The 20,296-nt window shown below is 42.6% G+C and overlaps 1 protein-coding gene, 1 long non-coding RNA gene and 1 pseudogene across 2 annotated transcripts in view; 2 read left to right on the top strand and 1 right to left on the bottom strand.

The window, feature by feature from the left end:
* Ddah1 (dimethylarginine dimethylaminohydrolase 1) overlaps nt 1–20,296 on the top strand; it is a 134,453-nt gene that overhangs the window by 22,947 nt on the left and 91,210 nt on the right. The gene's annotated exons all lie outside the window — the stretch shown is intronic.
* On the bottom strand, nt 9,134–9,867 carry LOC114639364. Its single transcript, XR_003714001.1, has 3 exons — nt 9,816–9,867; nt 9,412–9,483; nt 9,134–9,320 (listed from the first exon to the last, which is right to left on the bottom strand). It is a non-coding gene; the product is annotated as an uncharacterized LOC114639364 (long non-coding RNA).
* LOC114639363 lies at nt 18,699–19,355 on the top strand (annotated as a pseudogene).

The raw sequence follows: 20,296 nt of genomic DNA, 5'->3' as shown, positions 1-20,296 counted from the left end.
AGAGAGAGAGAGAGAGAGAGAGAGAGAGAGAGAGAGAGAGAGAGAGAACGCTCAACAGTGTTCACTGTTCCACAGCGGTGTCCTCTTTTGAGGATCCTGCTTCCTACCAATGATTAACCCTGGGTGGCTATAAAAGTTTCTGCTCCCAAACCCAGACATTTCCAGCTCTCCCACTCCATATTCTCCCTCCCCCCCCCCCCGACCATAGTATTTACCTGCCCGATTGATTAGCCATGGCAGAGCAGTCTGTGGTAAGTGTATGGTGTGGGTATGGGTAGCATTCACATGGTTAGCCTAGATACCATGTACTGCCTGAGGCTCACGGTGCCAGTGTTCACAGCACTCACGATGCAGTCCTCTCTCCTGTCAGTGAGAGGCTGCAACTCTCCTAGGACATTTTATTCAAAAGCCTCATTGTCTACCTAATTCTCAAGTTCTCAGAAATACTAAGTCATCAAAAGTAGAATTAATAAAAAGGTACTGGGCTGGAAAGATTCCTCAGTGAGTAAGAGCACTTGCTACACACACACACACACACACACACACACACACACACACACACGAGAACCTGAGTTTGGGTCCCCAGGACTCATGTAAAAAAGCCAGGTGTGACCATGTGCACACACAGCTCCAGCACTGAGAGGCTGAGAGGTGGATTCTGGGAGCTTGCTGGCCACCGTCGAAGCAGAAACAGGTCCAGGGAAAAAGCTTGCCTTGAGGTACTAAAATGGAGAATGAGAAAAGGAGACACCCAACACCCTCCTCTGGCCTCCACACATGCACATACAGGCATCGTGTACATGCATAAACATGTGTGTACCTGCACACATGTGTACAGCACACACAGTACACACACAAGAAAAAATATAATAGTTCTAACACATTGTGGTTTAGGAAGTAGCTGATCCACAGCATAAAAGAGAAGCAGGTTCCACTTCCTGGAAGAAGGGAATGGTAGCCAGAGAAGGCAGGACGTTTCCTCTCTGTCTCCCCCAGCGACTTCAGCACACAGGACAATACAGCACTGTCCGGCGAGTAATTCTGCGTTTGCATACATCCCCTACTGCTTATTTTTGCAGAGACATATTTAAAAGCTAAAAGCTTCTTAACTATCTGAGGGGTAACAGGGAGAACTGTTCTATGGACTCATGAAGAAATTATTGTTGGTTTTGTCCGGAATGGCCTCTTGTCTCCTTAGCCAAACATTGTATTTTCATTGTGTTCCTCAAGCGGAAATAATCTGCAAGATTTATGCCTTGATAGCCAGTGATTCCACAGCTTAATCGTGTTATGAAGCGAACTGTGGCTTGTAGCAGGAACCGGCCGAGTGCATTTTCTGACTCTGACCTGTGGTGCTTGATTTGAGGACAGACCTGGTCCTGAGCTCTTAATATGGAATTGTGACATCAGACGTGAACAAGAGGCTTGTGCCACGTAACTGTCCAGAAGCAACTCTGTCGAGCTTGCTCTCCAGGAGCTGCCACGAACTAGACCAGGGACTTGGTGCAAGGCTGGGTTCTGAGGCTCAGACACTGACTGACCACTTAGGGCCCCATAGTTATATATTACTGTCTGCTTTTATGGAAGCTAAGCTGAAGCTTTAGGAGAGTAGTCAGTCCAAGATTGTCCTTTAGTGTACAGTCTCTTCTAACCTGCATCATTTGGTTCCCCACCCCTGGCTGATACCCAACATCCACTTTTCTCCATCTTTTAATCGCCGACTGTCTGAGCATAGTACAGGAAGCTCCCAGTTGCTGAAGAATGCTTTTCCTTTCGGGCTGTATTGCTAGGAGACAAATGCTTGTCTCGTATCCAAAGGTAACTCACACAGTAAGAAGTCTGGGAGTTTGCATCTACGTGTAGCTCAGATAAGCCTTTGGGGCTCCCAGCACTTGGTCAGGACACAATGAATGCATTTTTATACTTGAACTCAGAGGAAGCATTGGGAGAGATAACCAGGCCTCGGTTGTAGCTGCAGAGTAAGGAGAAAGGACCCAAGCTGCCTCTACTTCCTTGTTGACAGTTGCAAGTATTTTATGAGAGCCAGGGAAGGACTTGGGTAGTGTTCAGTGGACAATCAAACAAAAGAATAATTTTTAAGAAAGGAATAACTGAGCAAGACTACCTTGGAAATATCAGAGACCTGGAGTGGGAGCGGTATTTCTCCACCTCACATGAAGTTTGCTGAAGAAAGGCCAGGCTTCCAGTCTGCTGTCCACGGAAGCGGGGGAAGCCAGGACACAAGCCCAGCCAGTGGGCGGGGACATGGGTGCCTGTCAGGCAAAGGTTCGTATTGTTTACGTTCTGGTGATTGAGAATTCTGCTTGACAGTGACTTGTCTTGTTGTCCAGTCAGCTCCATATTTGGAAGGAAGTACCTACCACCTACCTGGGTAGTAGGTAGTTCCAGGTAGCCTCCTGACTTATAGAGAGGCAGAAGAGGGAGGCGGGAGGGAGGAGGAGGAGGTGGGGAAGAGGGGGATAGAAAGACAGCAACAGTTGTAGCAGTGGTAAGAGCTGTGGTTGGAGAAATGGCCTGTGGTGAATCCGGGACCTGTGGTGGTTAGATTTAGTCACCAACTTGACACAACCATGACTTACATGGGATAACGAGGGATTGCCTAATTTGAGTTGCCTGTGAGCATATGGGGAGTGTCTTAATTCAGGCAGTTGATGTAAGGAGGCCCACAGTGGAAGGCACCATTCCCTAGGCAAGGGGTCCTGAGCTGCCTGAACAAGAGAAGCCAAAGCAAGCATAAGACTGCTGTTCATTCCTTTCTCTCTGTTCCTGAGTGTAGGTGTGATCTCAGTCGCTGCCTCAGGCTCTTCCACTGGGACTTCCCCTAATCCTAACCTGGAATTGTAGGGTTTCCCTTCTGAGCTGCTTATAGTTGGGATATTGTATGTCAGCTACAGAAATGAAACTAGAGCAGTCACTCACCAGAACATGTAGGTGGTGATGGTGCATCTTAGAGGAGATGAATCCTGAGTTGCTTTTAAAGATAGATTAAAGATAACTATGTTACTTTCATTGGGGGGCTATTTCATCCAAGAAACCGCCAGGTTTTCCAAAGCAGCTTCACTCTTTTATATCTCACCAGCAATGAACTAATGATCCAGTTGCTCATATACGCATGGCTCCAGCTGCATGGGTAGCAGAGGATGGCCTTAGCTGGCATCAATGGGAGGGGAGGCCCTTGGTTCTGTGGAGGCTTGACACCCCAGCATAGAGGAATGCTAGGGTGGTGAGGCAGGAGTGGGTGGGCAGGTGGAGGAACACCCTCATAAAAGCAGGGGGAAGGGGGATGAGTTAGGGGGTTTACAGAGGGGAAACCTGGAAAGGGGAGACAACAATTGAAATGTAAATAAATAAAATAACCAATAAAAAAATAAAGTATCCGAGTTAAAGACAAAGAAAAAAACAAAGTCATTTTTATTTCGTGTGTGTGTGTGTGCTTGTGTGTATATGTGTATGTATGTGTGTGTGTGCATGTGCATGTTTGTGAGTACCTATGTGTGTGTGCGTGTGGGTTTGGGAGTGTATGTATGTGTGAGTATATTTGTGCATGTGTGCTTGTGCGTGTTTGTGAATACATGTGTGTGTGTGCATGTGGGTTTGTGTGTGTGTGCACATACATGTGTGTGTGTGCATGTGTTAGTGTATGTGTAGGTGTATGTGTGTGTGTGTACGTGGGGGGGGGGGATTGTTTTAAACAGAAGCTTGTATACCCAAGCTCACTTAGAACTCACTCCAGAGCTGAGAATGGCTGTAAACTCCCAATCCTCCTGCCTCCACCTCCAGAGAATGGGAATATGGACATCTCTCACCATGACTGACCCTGGCCCATGCCAGTATTCTGTATTGCAGCTATTCTGGGATATTTACGGTGAGAGCTCCTCGTGGTTTTAATTTCCATTGCCCTAGCTCCTAATGAGGTTAAACATCTTCTTACCTGTCACACCTATCATCTGATGGGTGAAGCGCCTGCTTGTGCCCTCTTCCTGCTTCCGTTGAGTTTTTAAGTTTGTGGGAATTCTTATTATTGCACATGTGCCTGATGGAGGAGGCAGACATGCCCAGTGTGTGTGTGTCTAGGTCAGAGGGCAGTTTCACAGATGTGGATCTCCCCTTTCGCCTCCACACAGGCCTCAGGACAATGGGGGCATAGGAGTACAAAACTTAGCTCTTCATCCTCTCCAGAGCATCTTTGCAAAGTAAAGGTTTTAACTTTGGTACCCAGTTCATGAATCACTTTGAGTCTGTTTTTGTATACAGTGTAAGATTTAAGCCAAGGTCCACTTGTGTCTTCCTCCTGCCCCTACTTCCCTCCCTCTTCCCTCTCCCCTCTTCCTTCTTTCTTTTTCAGCCTATGGGTGTTCAGTTTCTTTGTACTTTTTGTTTACACAGCTTTGGGTTTTTGAGATAGTATCTTACAAGTAGTCCAAGCCAGCCTCAGACTTGGCAATATCTTCCTGCCTCTTGGCCTCTCGGCCTCTCACGCGCCATGGTTGTAAGCTAATATACTCAGCTACATGAAGTTATATGGTCTTTATTTCTCCCTAAATTGTGTGATTTGAAATATCTGAATGTCACATGAAAAGAAATAGCAAAAAAAGCCAACCATGAAAGATGCATTCTTAGGATAAGGCACAAAGGAAGCTGTGTGGGACAGGGAGAGAAATCACAGTAGGAAGGCAATCACTCCAGTGTAACCCTACTGTTACTCCATAAATGTGGTAGAAGTGTAATTAATAAAAGATATATACTTGATTTATTATTTTGCTCAAATGCTATATTGGACCTAAATAACAAATAATGCACTGTATTTGTGTGTTTCTTTTCTGCAAAATCAAATGTCAAAAATAGTTTACACATGTGAACTTTTAAATTAGAAGTAACGAAGTATTTTATTTGTTATGTTTTGAAGTTTACATAGTGGGCCTCTTTGTAATTCATGTAGCTTGGGCTGCCAATAACACATCTGTTTAGAGTACATTGAGTGGTTGTTAATTTGTAATTGACATTTTTTATGAAGGGAAAAGTGGTTCTGGTGTCATTTCAAAAGAATGGGACAGAATATAAAAGTATGAAATTTTAAGATATTTGCTTAATTTTTTGAGATGAAATTTTTATACATATTTTATTTGCTTATTTAGATTGATGAAGGTACCTTCAAATTCCTTAAAAATGGAGTATTAAAAATGTCCTCAGACTGTATGTTTGATATATAAGATTGAAGTGGTCATTGCTGCTTAGAGTTAAAGCAGGAAATTTCTATAAAGTGAATGAGGTGATACATTTTCCAAAAGTCCCTAAGAGAAGATAGATTCCATGCCTCCCCACCCAGCCACGCCCTCACCCAGCCATGCCGCACCCAGCCACGCCCCCACCCAGCCACGCCCTCACCCAGCCATGCTGCACCCAGCCACGCCCCACCCAGCCACACCCCCTGCTCTTCTGCAGATCCCCTCTTCTGGGGCTGCAGCTTGCATCTGCTTGCCAGTCTCGTGATGTTACCCTTCTTATTACAGCTCCTCTTGGCACCTCACTGCTGCATGAGAAATTACTGAATGTCACAAAGAGGATCTTTAAAACGAAACAAAGCAAATCGATGTTTGAAACGAGAGGGAGCTGTTGATCAGAACCGGGATATATTTTGTTTTGGTGCTGTGGATTTTTAAGTGTCAGTATGAGCCCCATTCCCTTTGCCTTTCACCACATCTCCTCTTCAAGATGCTAAAATACAGCCAGGTGTAGTGTCATACGCCTTTGGTCTCTGCACTCAGGAGGTAGAGAAAGGCAGAGCTCTATGAGTTCAAGGCCAGGCTGGTCTACATAGTTCCAGGACAGCCAGAGCTACATAGTCAGACTCTTTAAACACAACAAAACAAGAAAGGTGCAAAAGGAGGGTGAGAGCCCTGTCTTAGGCCATGTAGGCTGCACCCACTCCCAGCACCACGCACTCCTTTTCGGCTGCATTGGGTGGGCCCCTGGGAAGTGGACCTACAATAATCCCGTCATTGGGCTAACTCACAGCCATCCTAGTCTCTTGTAAATGTTCAAGTTACCAACCATTTGTCAGTTTGGGGTGTAATATTGTCATAAAGGAAGGCTCGCCAACTCTCACCCTCCTTTCACCCACATCAGAGTCCCTTGACGTTGCCCATCGTCGACAGCCTAAAGCCTTCGACCATCGATGTGACTCGTCTCACATCAGTGTTTTGGGGTTGTGAACTTGTCTAAGACCCCCCATAATTAGACATCCAAATTCAAAACGCACATAGTTGGGATTGAACATAAGACGCCTTCTCTAACTAAACAGAGAAGGGGGAGATGCCAGAAGCCAGGACCCTCGCCCTTACCCTTACCCCCTACCTTTCCCCACCTGCACAATGTCCTCTGAAGCTTGGCAACTGCAAGATCCTGCTTAGCAACTGCATATAGACTCAAAGCAGAGTACTCTGCATATAGACTCAAAGCAGACTCAAAGCAGAGTATTCTTCTTAAGAATAGCAGGGAGACCATAACTCAAGCAGTGTACCATATCTTCTGAAGAACTGCAGGTAGATCATAATTCAAGGCAGTGTACCATATAGACCATGACATGTTTCAAGGCACAGGCCAAGAAGATTTTGTACTTTTCCACCACCTGGACCCTCTTACCCCCTCCCCTTGTAAAACATGCTATAAAAAAGCATTTCATGTTCAAAAAAAAAAAGAAATTAATAAAAAAAAAATAGTTGACTAATAAAAAAAAAAAAAAAGAAAGCGTAGATTCAAAAGAAAGAAATTAGGTATAGGGTAGGGTTTGGAAGCGAAGAGAAATGATACACATAAAATCTCAAAAATAAAATAAAAGTATTAATTTCTTTATTATATCTCCATAGAAACCATTATAAATAACTACTTAAAATGTTTCTTTTCACTTTTCACTAAAAGAAATTATCACTATTATCATTTATATCTTACCTAAAAAAGAATAAAAGCTTTTCTGTGGTATTCCATCTTATCTTTTTATCTTTCAACGGACATAATTGAGATCTTACAACTCAATATATTTAAAATTACATAAAGATGAGAGAAACACGTTGTTTAGAAATGTTTAATTAGACTAGTGAGATGGCTTAGTGGTTAAGGAGCACTGACTGGTATTCCAGAGTTCATGAGTTCAAATTCCAGCAACCACATGGTAGCTCACAACAATATGTAATGAGATCTGATGCCTTCTTGGGGTGTCTGAAGACAGCTAAGTGTACTTACATTAAATAAATAAATAAATAAATAAATAAATAAATAAATAAATAAACTTTTTAAAAAATGTTTAATCATTTGGGAAGGAGAGACAAACGAATAGAAAACTTGGAGTCGGTACTGAATTACCAACTGCATTTCAGTAAAGGCAGTTAGAGACATATGCAGGATACATCTTAATACACATTTAAACCAAGCCATTTTGTTCAAAAGAGGATGTTTGGACAGCTTTCTGAATATCCTGTTTTCTTTCTTCTTTACATTACATAAATGCAAAGCTTGGTAACTGCCCTAAGTATATAGTACTGACTATGAACAGGTACATATGATGTGATATTTACACTTTAGCTGTGAGGGGAGGCTTCTGCTGTGCACAGGTTTTCATAGCAGAAGCATATTCTTCCAAGTATATTTTAATTGGCTGAGAAATAATATTAAGACTGTATATAGTTTATATGTTAGTATCTATTGTCTATTGTTCCTTTTTTAGGGATTATGAAAATGTAAGTTAAGAAAAGGTGCCAAAATGACCAACACAATCAAATAACCTGGACACTTGGGGGATCTCAGAGACTGAACCACCTACCAAAGGACATACAAGGGCTGAAACACAGGCCTTCTGCACTTATGTAGCAAATGTTTAACTTGGTCTTCATGTGAGTCTCGAAAAACTAGAGCAGGGCTTACCCTTACTCTCTTACCTGCCTGTGGATCCTGCTTCCCTAACTGGCCTGACTTGTTTGGCCTCAGTGGGAGAGGAGATATGCAGTCCTGCATTACTTGAGGTGCCAGGGTGTGTTGGTACCCTGTGAAGAAGCTTCCCCTTCTCTGAGGTGAAGTGGAGAGAAGGGAGGGGGAGGAGCTGTGGGAGGAGAGTTGGGCCTGTGATCAGGATGTAAAGTGAATAAATAAATAAATGGAGAAAAAAAAGAAAGGATACTAAATCTAGAAAAGATTTACTGATAATTATTCCTGTGGAGTGTAAAGGGTGCTATTTAACAATAGTTAAATTTCCTCTGAGGTGAAACACTTCTTGGTAGAAAGAGGAAAGAAAAAACTGGTAATATTCAGGAAAAAAAAAATGAGAGAGACAAGCAAAACTTAGGAAGTTCATAAAAGCGACAAGGTCCAGGAAGTTTCTGATAAACTATAAGGCAGATCCTCCCAAGGGTTATATAAGCATTAAACGCTGTTGAAGAGAAGAATCTCCTATGCTTAAGCAACTAGTATGCTGTGCAGGAAGTATCAGGGATGGTATTGTGTTCTATCACCCAGCATGGTTTTTTGGTTTTTTTTTGTGTGTTTTGTTTTTATTTTTCTCCTGTAAGCATTTTTACTGTCTTCAAGTACTTTACTTCAATAAAGTCATTAGTTCGTTAAAAAAAAAAAAAAAAAGAAAGGTGCAAAAATGCCAGAATTAATGCGAAAATCCAGTTACTTGTCTAAATGTTAAATGTTAAACATTTATTTACTTATTTATTCAACAGTTGAATTAACCGTAATATGTTGAATATTTGAAGGTAAATAAGCCAAACCATCAGCTCAACTAAAAGGCATTTAGATTTCTTTCTTGAATATGTCATGTGATGTTTTGCTGGGAAGATTCACATTCTTAATTGTGTTTAGTTTTTCAGTGATATTAAAATAACTCCATTTCCTGACTGCAATTGAATTGTGCCATTAAGGGAGGTAATGTTCCTCCATCTCAGGCAGTACAGAATCGACTCTGAATAAAATCTGGCCATGAACAATCCACATAAAAATCAAGTGGACTGAATCACACTGAGAACTGAGAAGCACCTACAACAGCAGGCTTGGAGCTCACTGTGTTCTATTGCTTAGACATCTCTGAATCACAATTCCCGGAAGGAGAAGTCGGCCCCTTGAGTTTGCATGTGTTAGCTGAGGCAATGCTCTTGTTATCCAGTGGAAAGGAAGGGAAAGGTGAGGAGGAGACATTCAGGGAGGCTGTATTCTTTCACCATGGTCCTGTACACCAAGCCCGATGCCACAGTGTCGAAGTCTAGGGCAGGGCTTCCAAACTGACTTCACTTGTCGCTCATCTTCACCTGGAAAATTTTTATTAACCTTGGATATACAGATATGCAAATCAAACAATTACTGATAATAAATCATGCTATTACATTATTCATTATTTACCTTGTGTGTGTATCTGTGTCGGCATGCTCCAGCCACAGATCATGTGCAGGCCAGAGGACAACTTGTAGAAATCTGTAGGGGTGATATTCAGAAAACAGTGTCCAGTCTGCCTTGTTCCCGGACAGCCACCATGTTCCCCTGCTCCTTGGCTCTGACCAGGGCTCCAGCTAGCTAGATGTGCAGGCCCTGGCACCCACGAGATGCCAGTATGGGGGATGGCTCTGCCAATCCCCCACGATACATCCACAAAGCTCGGTTGAATCCCAGACAATATCTGCCATCCTCGCAGTACCCAGGAGAAATGAGACTCTTAAAGCTTAATGATTATCTAAAGGATTTATATATTTAGAAATGCTCAATCAACAAGATGCCCACACAATTAGAGTTGTTACCCAATAGCTAACCTTTTGATAGAAGTTGCTACCCAGGACAGCTTTCAACATATCTGTGGTTCTCCATGGCTGCTAGCTGCCTTCCTCTCCTTCCCTTCCTCTCTTTCTCCCCTCCCCTTCCTCTCTTTCTCCCCTCCCCTTCCTCTCTTTCTCCTCTCCCCTTCCTCTCTTTCTCCCTTCCCCTTCCTCTTTTTCTCCCCTCCCCTTCCTCTCTTCTTCTCCCAGCTCCACCTCCTCTTCTACTGCCTAATCACCCAGTTCCACTGGGAATACAATGTAGCAGAATTAAGTATCCTGCTACAGAGATCAGTTCTCTCCTGCCGTGTGGGTCCCACCAGTCAAACTCAAGGCATGAGCCCCACAGCAGGCACCATAACCCTTGAGGCCCAAGAAAATCTAGTTTGTTCTGAGCTGGATCAGGGGCTATAATACCTACTACGTAAGGACTTGAATTTAGATCCTAGCACTCCCATGAACCCTGGGCATGGTGGAGTGACCCTGTAACCAAAGCCCGGGGGTATGGAGATATTCAGATCTTGTGGCTCCCTGGCCAGCCAGCCTATTCCGAATAGTACGATGTAGGTTCAGTGAGAGCCCCTGTCTCAAAAAATGAAGCAGAGAGTGATAAAGATGGCTGAGATCTGTCTCTAGCATCCACATCTCCTCGGACAAGTGAGCACACTCAAACAGGTAAGCAGAGGCACACATCGTGCACACACATTTATTTTAAAACAAGTCTGTGGCATACATGTAATTTTATCATCTGTGAAAGAGGAAATCAAGTTCGCATACTAATAGTTGTGCTTGTTATTTTTACACAAAGAAATCTTGGTGGAATGTTTCATACTGCAGTGCAAAGTGTATTCAGGGTTTTGCGGGCTGAGTGATGTTTGCTTTTATAACCAACAATGCTAAGACCACATGGATATACAGTGACATAAATATGTTTAAGGCTTTTTCAGAAGTTGTTGGAAATTCTGTGAAACTCAAACAGCAATTTTTAAAATCAAACATTCTAATGTAGTACAGTCCACAGGTATGCTACACACCAGTGCTTACCTATTGAGGAAAGGCCATAAGAAAATACCAAAGATTTCTACAATTTAACTGTTAGGCTTCTGTAAGAGCAGAAACCTTGTATGCTCAGTAAAAACACCTCAGTTCATAATGTGCAGTAGTCTTGAATCTGAGTCAAACCATCTTATACATCATTTGTGGTGTCAAGTCCTGAGATGGCACGCATGCCGCAAAGGGCACATGTATGTGCAAAGGACACATGCTGTGTCTTTTCAACCAAGGCTGCAGTGAAATTGCTGGATTCAACAAGAGTGAATGCTGACAGAAACACCCAGATTCTTTCATACCCGATTTTACGTTAATTTTGGGTCTTTTAGGGCTCAGGAACATTTTACTGCTGCCAACCCTCACATTCATGAACCTCACACTCAGTTATATGACCCATAACTTTAAGAAGTTGTGTATAGGAAGTCACAGAAGGACCTATCCCACATATATGTATATGTATGACTTTATACATGTATGCTAAAACTATGTCAACTCACATTTGCCGAGGCTCTTCTTCTACAGGTACTTTTAATGGCCCTCCTAAATAAAAATCTCAGACTATAAAGCACACCACTTTTGAGTGAACATGTGTACTGTCTGCTAGAGTTGATGGCCTAAATGCCAGAACTTCTGGGAAAGTTCCTTCCTGCTCTAAGAGCTACCTCCACATGGATGCCCAAGGGAAGCCCGTGTAAGGAACAGGAGGACACCGACACCATGTGCCCCATCCAGTCTGGCCGAGCCCATTTCCCATTGATAAATAAATGCATTTAGGGACTATTGCTTAAACATAGAACATTGACCTCGTTTAGATGGAGCAACTGATCTCAAGGGGTAAAGTGTATCTTTGCTCAAAGGAGAACTTATGAGGTGTTTCTAACACTTTATAGGATCGTGCTGGTTAGTTTCAACTGTCCTAGGAAGAGAGTAGATGAGGAACTGTCCAGATCAGATTGGCCTGGAGCCATGTCTTTGGTGATTGTCTTGATTGTTGATAGATTAGAAGACACAGTACACGGTGGGCAGCACCATTCCCTGTTTTGGGGTCCTAGACCCTAGAGGGCTGACCTAGTCTGAGCAAGCAGGAAGCATGATGGTTTTTTTCTTGTTCTTTACTGTGGCTATGATGTTTATAAACTCTTACCACTGTGACTCACCACACAATGAACTGTAACCTGGAATCATAAGCCACACGAACAAGTCCCTTCCTCTCCTAAGTTGCTTCTGTCAGAATATTTGTCACCACAACAGAAATGAAACTAAAATGGGGCACAGGAAGGGAGCAAGAGGGCAAGGGATAGACTTGGTTGTGAGACGTGGAGAGAGTTTCCTCTTAAGGAACAGCTTTGCTCCCTCTGAATGCCTGGAGCTTTTATCTGCTCACAGTCACACAAGAAAGTAAATGCTTGCCTAGTAGCCTGCTTCATACCATGGTCCTTGCTGTCCCTACCAGGTATGAAAAGCCTCCTGTTGTCACACACACACACACACACACACACACACACGTTTCTTAGCCCTCTTGCCTACAGTTGTAGGCTTCCAACCCTTGCCTTCAATTCCCCGAATTTCTGTCTCCATCCGTATGGCCACAGTCCCCTCTTTGGTAAAACCACTCATGCTCAATAGGAGAAGGTTTCACTGGAAACGTGCAATCCAGCAGGACTCTGGTTCTCTGGAGCCTTAACGGCTGATCACCCTGAGTGAGAGCTCTGATCTCCCCACTGTCCTGACAAGCAGGGGTAAGCAGACACCCTGTTGGCTGGCTGTGCTATTCGGGGCTCCGTGTCTGAGTCTAGTGCAGGAAGCTGGTGGAGAACAGGACATTCCCACCGCCTTCTCAGGTATCGGCTCGCTGACCTTGGCCACAACCTTGCACTTAAGTAGCACTGGTGTCCAACCAGAACTCTGCACATGCAACAGTATCCCTCTCCTGAGCTTTGATTCCAAGCAGATGGGTAGCCCAGAGGATGCTGAGTGACAGTAATGACTTGAGTTCTAATAAAAATAGATAACTCGGTGTAGTTAGCTGTGATTCAGCTGGTTAGCACTGTAACCTATTACTGTGTCTAACAGGTATGACTGGGATATGGATGGGTGTTATAAACGTATCATGATGTATACCTGTCTCCCCCATGTTCAGTGGCCCCCTCCCAAATTTGTGGTATTTCTGAGCACAGCTCATGAAAAACACCAGAGTGTTTACACAGTGGAATGGGTGTGAAAGTCAGCTCAGCTAGCCCAGGCCCTATTGTGGATATCTTACACTTCTGCTCTTTCTCACGGCATGACACAATATTTACACTGTGTTTGTGTGTTTTTCCAAAGCAGTCGACAGTCATGTAAACACATCCAGTTTAATGATCAAGCCAGAAGAGAGACGTCTGTCCCAGTCTGTCCCTCTGAGCTGGCTTCTCACCGACTGGCAACACACAAGCATTTTGCACATGCCGTGTCTATATACAGAGCGCAGAGCTGTAAAGTCTTGCTTGAATCCAAGTTACCATATGAACCAGTTGGCACAAAAACCCTAAACAAAGTTCAGGGACTAACTTGTTCCTTCCAAGCAGGCTCCTGGCCAGCAATGTAAAGCAGCACACAGGCAAACATTGTTTTTCCAGAAAATGAATAGATTTTTAAACATCCCTTGACTAGAATGGCCTCTTCTCTAGTTTCTTCTCCTTCTTTCCTGCATCCTTTCCCCTATGCTTATTTGCAGGAGTAAAACAAAAGCCCCACTGGAAACAGAGGAAATATGAAATGTGTTTATAAACTGGGGAGCTAAGTTGGGTTTCGATTGGAATCTAGGACCTCTCCTATGTAAGGCAGGCTTGCTTGTCTTAGATTAAGGGTGAAGCAGTACCAGGTACTGATTCTGTGGCCCTAGGGAGCTTGTCGTACGTCTCCAAGTCCTTATTTGACTCCATTATAAAGCAAGAAATTTAAATGAAGCTCACCCTTGACGCAATAAGGAAATTCAGAAGTTTTAGTCCAAGTCCTAGCACACCAGGAAAATGCAGTCTTCTTAAGACTTTGAAGATCTCAGATAAACTGGGTATGGTGACAGAGACCAGTAATCCTAGCACCCTGAATCAATAAAAAGGAAAATAAATGTTATCATTAAAAAAAAACTTGCAAATAGAAAGCGTCACTCACTGAAATTAATCAGACCCAAAGTCTACACATATCAGTGAACAGTTAGAACAGCCGTTCTGCCGCTGTGGCATTCATACCAATCTCACATTATTCACTATCAAATATATTCTTATGCACTTATCCAACACCGAAACTGAAGCGTTTGCGACAGAGTTAGAGCTAGGGAAACATTTACATGTGTGCACAGTATAACTTATGAGGAGACAAGAAACAGTAACTATTGGGTTTGTGGAAGGCCTGAGTGTAAGGAGTGGGCGTGAGTTAGGAAAGAGGAGCTGAAGCGATGTGTGTGTTGAAGGGAAATTTTAAGCTAACTACAGAAGAGCACACATTTTCCCAACCTTGGATTTAGATTCTTGCAAAGAAACATTTAATTGATGAAAAGCATTCTGTGGAATACTGAATTTTCTGTATTGGTGGTGGTCAGGCTTGGGAAATGATTGTTTAATTCAATGAATACTCTTAAGTTTTCTACTTTAAAATGCATTCTGTAAATCAGTTAAGAGTCCTAGCTATTTGCTGAACACAGATCCCAGCCACCACACAGCCAGCGCTGTTGTGGGCAGAGACAGGGAGATCTCTGCGGATGTTGACTGACAGCTTAGCTCCAGGTTCATTAATCCTCCCTGAGTCGAGTAGTTGTAGAGTGAGAGACACTTGCTGTCATCCCCTGGCCTCTGCAAACACAGGAATGGATAAGAGACTGCACACTTAATGTGTGTATACCACACACATATACCATGCACACACATACACACAAGCGTATGTCTGGCAGTTTGTGTGGACTTTTTTGCGAGGGCCAATTTTATTATAAACTGGGAAAAGATAAGTCCATTTACCCACCAAATAAATATAAATGTCTGACAGGTGCTCTGTAGAGCCGGGGATTGGGGCCTGGAGGAGAAGAAGCACCTTCATTTTCTCTCTCCTACTATCTCTTCCTCTCCTTTATTCTCCTTCTTCCTGCCTCTCCCTCTCTTCCTCTTCTCCTCCCTTTTTCTCCAACACCACCTCTCTCTTTTTTTCTTGTGCTAGAGACTGAGCCTGGGCCCCGATGCCCACGTTACCAGGAAGCTGCACTCTCTCTCTGCAGAGAGGAGTGATTATGTTAAAAAGTGGTGGATTGTCTTTGACGGGTGAAAATCTTAAACTACAATCCCAATGTGAGATTTAGTTCCAACACAAAAGAATTATGGTGTGAAATGAAACACCTGACTACCCCAGCAACTGATATGGCGTGACATCCCCCCCCCATAATGAACTACAAACGAGATTGTAATTTAAAGACGGTACCGAACGATCTCAGTGATTGAAACACAGGAGCCTCTTACTAGAGCACAGATAAATATTTCAGTGTGAGCGCTATCTCTTCTGTCCAGCAGCCTGTGACAGTAGGCTAATGGGTGATCTTGTTCATTAGTTGTTTACGTAACTAATATTCTCTGTGTTTATATTCTCTCCTTGTTATACGTTGACACTGTAGAAAGAAAATCCAGCAGTGATTTCTCTCTTATTTATACATTGTGTATGGTAATAAAACTAATAAGTACACAATCACTAGAGAAAATTTGAAGATAAAAAAATTTTAATTTAAAATCTCAAAGCTTCAATATTTCTGTTAGAGGGCACCCACATATCACTTTATCAAGCATTTTAGGAACTCAAAAACCTTAAATGATGCTTGGTCATTTCACATTTCCATGAGCTAAAATGTGAGTTGATAACAGTATCACATCTGATAACTGCTGTGATCAGACACCACGACCAAGGCAACTCTTATAAGGACAACGTTTAATTGGGGCTGGCTTACAGGTTCAGAGGTTCAGTCAATTACCATCAAGGCAGGAACATGGTTTGAGAAGATAACGGTATGCTTGAGAAGACAGAGATGCTGGCTAAGGGAAGAAAGTAAGCAAATGTTTTCTTAAAGCACCTTCCAAAAACTCCTTCTCCCACATCATATGTTGATCAATAACATCTTCGTTTATACAGAAAACAAAGCTATACAAGGTTGCAAATCCATGCTTCACCTCAGTTTTGTAGACCCTGTGCCGTCTCTGCTACTACATAATCAATTGTAACTTACAACTGTGTAATTAATAATCTTATAACTATATAATTAATAGATACTTAAGTGAGAAGCATCAAGCCAATTGTTTTTACTGGTAGATCCTACCAGACATTTAAAGAGAGAAGAGATACAGTTCTCCATGATCTTGTCAATAAAACAGAAGCAGAGAGAACACCTGTTAATTTGTTCTACAAAGCCAATATTATCCTAATGCCAAGCAGATAAAGACACTGTAAGAAAAGCCTAAAGGCCAATACTTCTTATGAAGATTGACTTTAAACATAACCTCATGGCTGGAATGGTGGCTCTGTGGTCAAGAGCACTTGCTGTTCTCCCAGAAGACCTGAGTTCAGTTCCCCTCTCCTCACATGGCAGCTCACAACTGCCTATGACTCCAGTTCCAGGGATCTGATGTCCTCTTCTGACCACCTCGGGTTTCTGCATACATGTGGTACACATATGTAAATGTGTAATAAAATAAGTAATGTTTTAAAGCCCTCAAAATACTAACAAATAATACTGTATAACCATAGTATATAAACCAGTTATATACCATGACTAGTATCATTTACTCCAGGGATACAGGTTAATTCAGCACTTGAATATCAACATAATCTTCCAAATCAGCAGGCAAAAGGAAGAAAAGTCTTACACTCATATCAGTATGCTCAGGAACAAAACTATATGAGGAAACACCCATTCACAAGTACAAAAACAAACAAGAACAACAAAAGTAACGGTAAGCTCTCAGCGAGCCTCAAATGGAGGAGGACGTCCTTAATAAATAAAGAACTTCCACCAAGGGCCAGCAAGATGGCTTAGAGGGTAAAGGTTGCTGCAAACCTGGATTTGATCCCCTGGGACCCACATGGTAGAAGGAGAGAACCAACACTGGGAACTTGACCTCTAACCTCCTCACATGCGCCATGGCAGAGATCCCTCCACCCCACCCTGCCATCTCTGAGCACAATAAAAATAATAACATATGATAAAATTCCTCCTTAAAAAAGAACTCATACCAAATCCCTACAGCTAATATACACTTAAGGGTAACAAGCTAAATGTTTGTTCTTTAAGATTAGGAAGAGGCTCTGCAAGTCTTAGCTAGTGTAATAAGACAAGAAAATAAATAAAAGGTGTGTATATAAATTAAGAAGGAAGAAAACTAAACTTCCCTTTGTTTTCAAATGACATGATTTTCTACATGAGAAAATTTCAAAAGACTGGCATACACACACACATACACACATGCACACACACAGCGTGCACGCGCACGCACGCGCGCACACACACACACACACACACACACACACACACACACACACACACAGCGTCACTTCTGCACCAGCAACGAAGACTGGGATTTTTTTATAGGAAGTTTTATGATAATTTATTATTTCTTAATATATTTATATTGACATTCTGGATGTATAAAGTCACTGTACAAGATCTTGCAAAATCCCTGATTTTCCTAAAGCTAAGTAAAGTGTACTTCAGCAGAAGCAAACAACATGGGGCTTTGATGACATATTAGAGAAAAATACAATTCAGAATGATGTAACAGGACTGGGATTTTTAAGCTAGAAAAAATCGTGTAAAAATAAAACCATACACGTATAGTTACAAATCTTCGACAAGGATTTTTAAAAAGCCTGTTTTGTTAGTCTTCTCAGACTATCATTAACAAAATCGCTTAAACAGTGAGGGGTGGGGGAATTCACAGACCCAGACACTGTAGGTTTGAGATAAAGGTGTTGAAGTGGCTGGATTCTGTTAAGTGAATAAAAGCTACAGACTGAGTTAAAATATTTGTAGAACACATACCTGGCAGTAGAGGTCTTTACAAAATATTTAAGGAATTCTTAAAACTCAACAATAAAGGTGAGGACGGGGGCGCACACCTTTCATCCTGGCACCTGGGAAGTAGAGGAAGTCAGATCTCTGGGAATTGGAGGCCAGCCCAGTCCACATAGCAAGTTTCAGGAGAGCCAGGGTTCCATCCTATCTCAAAATAAACAAAAACAAACAAACAAAACCCAACTCAAACCCAGAACAAAAAACCCACTACAACAACAACAAAAAAATCAAAGCTCAACAATAAGAAAATAGTATGATTAATAAATCGATTTCTCCATAAATAAAGCATTCGATGTCATCTGTTGTTAATAAATTAAAATGGGGGGGGGGACATAACTTGCCTAATAAGATCGTGGGAGGAAAACTGTCACCATCAGCTGCTTGGCAAGGATACAAAACACAAAGAGTTCTTCCTGCTCATATGTAAATGGCGCGGCCAGTGTGGAAACGTCTCTCAGAGCCAGGATAGTCTTACCATGCAGTCCAGCAACTGTGTCCTTGGGCATTCACTCAAATAAACTGGAAATTTATGTTCACACAAATGCTGGCGTTTGATTATGTACGGTAGCATCTACATAATCACCCCAACCTGGAACTCAGAAGATACCCTGTGAGTAAAGGAATAAACTAACTGAGGTGCATTCTTAGAAGAGAAATTGTTTAGCAGTAAGAAACCGGTAGTAGGTGGCTCTTTCCTGCTTTGAGAGCAAAGAGAATTCTCCAGCGAGAAAACCCAAGCAATTGCTGTCATGGCGGGGAAGCCAGTCCTCCACTACTTCGATGGCAGAGGAAGAATGGAACCTATCCGGTGGCTCTTGGCTGCAGCTGAAGTAGAGTTTGAAGAGCAATTTCTGAAAACTCGGGATGACCTGGAAAGGTTGAGAAATGATGGGAGTTTGATGTTCCAGCAAGTGCCCATGGTAGAGATTGACGGGATGAAGCTGGTGCAGACCAGAGCCATTCTCAACTACATTGCCTCCAAACACAACCTCTATGGGAAGGACATGAAGGAGAGAGCCATCATCGACATGTATACAGAAGGTATGGCGGATCCGGATGAAATTGTTCTCCATCACCCTTACATTCCCCTTAGGGAGAAAGAGGCAAGTCTTGCCAAGATCAAGGACAAAGCAAGGAACAGCTACTTCCCTGCTTATGAAAAGGTATTGAAGAGCCATGGACAAGATTATCTCATTGGCAACAGGCTGAGCAGGACGGATGTTTACCTGGTTCAAATGCTCTACCATGTGGAAGAGCTCGATCCCAGCATTTTGGCCAACTTCCCTCTGCTGAAGGCACTGAGAACCAGAGTCAGCAACCTCCCCACAGTGAAGAAGTTTCTTCAGCCTGGCAGCCAGAGGAAGCCTTTTGATGATGCGAAATGTGTAGATAAAATTTTCAGTTAATACAGGCAGCTGTGGATATATTGTCCCCACAAAGCCAGCCTTCTAGAACTTTGCAACAATGAAGTGTTTTGACTCAAGTTTGATCCTGCTTATTGGGAGGCTAACATGCTTTCTAAGGCTGCTGTGTTAGTTCATATACACATGACTGAGGAGGAATTGCTTGGGTTGCTATTTGGTTGTAGTCAAAATTGCAATTATGATATTCCTCTGATATTACTTTGAATTTCAATAAAATCCTAACAAGCTTCTTAGAAAAAAAGAGAAAGGAACGAGTAGTAGTTTGTGTAAGACAAAAGCAGATCTTTAGTTCGCCTTACTAACTGAAAGAAGTCCTTCTGGAAAGGCTAGATACTGTATGATTCCTTCTGTAGGACAACTTGGGAGACACATAACCACAGCAACACAAAAGGGTTAGCGATAGGGTGAGCATTGACTGGGTGGGGCACTGGGATCTGGGGGACAGAAAACTGCCCAGTGTGTTATTGCTATGTGCTAATGTGATAGCACATGCTTGTAATTACTTCCAGGACCCCACAGCACCGGAGGAACAATGCAGACACACTAATGTATGATGAAGTAAGAAAAGCATTTAAGAGGTGGGGAGTCCCAGATGGAAAGCAGAGTTTTATTTTATTTTTTTTAAGATTTGTTTGTTTATTTGTTTATTTATTTATTTATCTGTCTATTTATTATATGAGTACAATGTTGCTGTCTTCAGAAGAGGGCATCAGATCCCATTACAGATGGTTGTGAGCCACCATGTGGTTGCTGGGAACTGAACTGAACCTCTGGAAGAGCAGTCAGTGCTCTTAACCGTTGAGCCATCTCTCCAGCCCCTGGAAAGCAGAACTTTTTTTTAAAGAAAATCTATTTAGAGTATAGAGTATGAAACAGCTTTACTGAGAAGGAGAAAGGGAGGGAGGGAGGGAGGGAGGGAGGGA

The sequence above is a fragment of the Grammomys surdaster genome, unplaced genomic scaffold, assembly GCF_004785775.1.
Source record: "Grammomys surdaster isolate TR1022 unplaced genomic scaffold, NIH_TR_1.0 125701, whole genome shotgun sequence".
Lineage (NCBI taxonomy): Eukaryota > Metazoa > Chordata > Mammalia > Rodentia > Muridae > Grammomys > Grammomys surdaster.
Note: the sequence above shows the minus strand (reverse complement) of the source record. Positions and strands in the feature narration are given on the sequence as shown.